Here is a 1,645-nt window from a genome sequence, read left to right as displayed (position 1 = left end):
CAAAACCAAATTCCTTTTGCCCATGCAACCCCATCCTGCCATCCACCGCTGGCGGTTCTTCTGCCAGACCCCTGAGATCCTCTGGGCTGCCATTAATTTTCGCAGCCGCAGGGGACCTAGAGCTATCTGCCACAGGTGCCAGGTGGACAACAATCTGAGGAGACCTGAGGCCCTCTGGGCCAGGTTCACAAGGGTCCAACTCAGCTAGATTGGGCCCTTCCACAGACAGTTCCTCTGTAGCAGTGAGCAATGACTGGTCTGGGGCCACCTGGTGGGCACCCCAAGTCACCACTGCAGCAGAGGGAAGGTCTGCCTTGCACGTCATTACATTTGGCATCACAGAACACATTGTCAGTTGCAGAGTCCTCTGTGACTTTAAACTCTTCTCCAGGCCTTAACTCCAGACATCCACCAGAGCCAGGACCTGGTACACAGTCCTTCACCCCCTGACCCTCCCCAGAATCCCCAGTGTGTGCTGAATCACTCAATAGTATGTTACGTGAATCCGAGGCCTCAGGTGGAAATGCAGAGTTCAGGGGTGTTGACTTTGACTTGTTCTGGGTTACCAACCGCCCCAGGTCAGTACCCAATAGTATGTTCGTGGTATCTGCTCCACCCACTTCTCTCACTTTGCTTCTGGATCCTTGGGGCCAAGCAACACAAGCTGTAGGTAGTACAGGGGTGACTCCTCCAACCCCTATGATAACTGTGGTTTTCTTTGGGACCACATCCTCACGACTCCTCCATCCGGGAAGAGCTAGGACATCCTCGGGTCCCTTCTCTCGGAGTCCAGCTGAAACATTGTTGCCTGCAGTGACTGGCTGCAGGCTCTCCACATGGCCTCCTTCCTTAGTGGGATCTGCTCTGCCCACTTCTTTCACTTGACTTCCAGATTCCTGGTTCAAAGAAACACAAGCCATAGGCACAGCAGGGATGGCTCCTCCAACCCCTGTGACAGCCATGGCTTCCACTGGGATCACATCCTCACAGCTCCTCAATTCTGGAAGAGCTAGGACATTCTCTGATCCCGTACCTTGGAGTCCAACTGTAACGCCGTTACTTGTAGTAAATGGTGGCCGGTTATCTGCTCGGCCTCCTACATTTTCTCCAACAAGAAACACAGTAGGGGGCAGGGGCGGACTGACTATTTGGAAACTGCCCGAGGGCTTGGGGTCATGGCCCCATGAGATGCCTCTGGTACCTTTTTCATAGGCTTTTTTGAGTTTGGGCAAGGACACAGGGGCCGCATGAGTTGTCAGTCCCCCCCTGCTTCATACATTTTTTGGGTGTTCTTTGAATGTTCTTCAGGCTTTCTTCAGGTGTTCTTCGGGCATTCTTCAGGTGTTCTTCGGATGTTCTTCAGGCATTCTGGTGTTCTTCAGGCAATATTCAGGCATTTTTCAGGTGTTCTTCAGGCATTTTTTTGAACATTATTCGGATGTTTTTCAGGCATTCTTCAGGTGTTCTTCGGATGTTCTTCGGATGTTCTCCAGGCATTCTTCGGGTGTCCTTCAGACGTTCTTCAGGCATTCCTCAGGTGGTCTTCAGACTTTCTTCAGGCAATCTTCAGGTGTTCTTCATATGTTCTTCAGGCATTTTTTGGGCATTTTCTTCAGATGTTCTTCAGGCATTATTCAGGTGGTCT

This window comes from Staurois parvus, unplaced genomic scaffold, assembly GCF_062004578.1.
Source record: "Staurois parvus isolate SC_StPar_1 unplaced genomic scaffold, SC_StPar_1.0 ptg004015l, whole genome shotgun sequence".
Lineage (NCBI taxonomy): Eukaryota > Metazoa > Chordata > Amphibia > Anura > Ranidae > Staurois > Staurois parvus.
The sequence above is the reverse complement of the archived record's forward strand: the minus strand, read 5'-3'. Positions refer to the sequence as shown.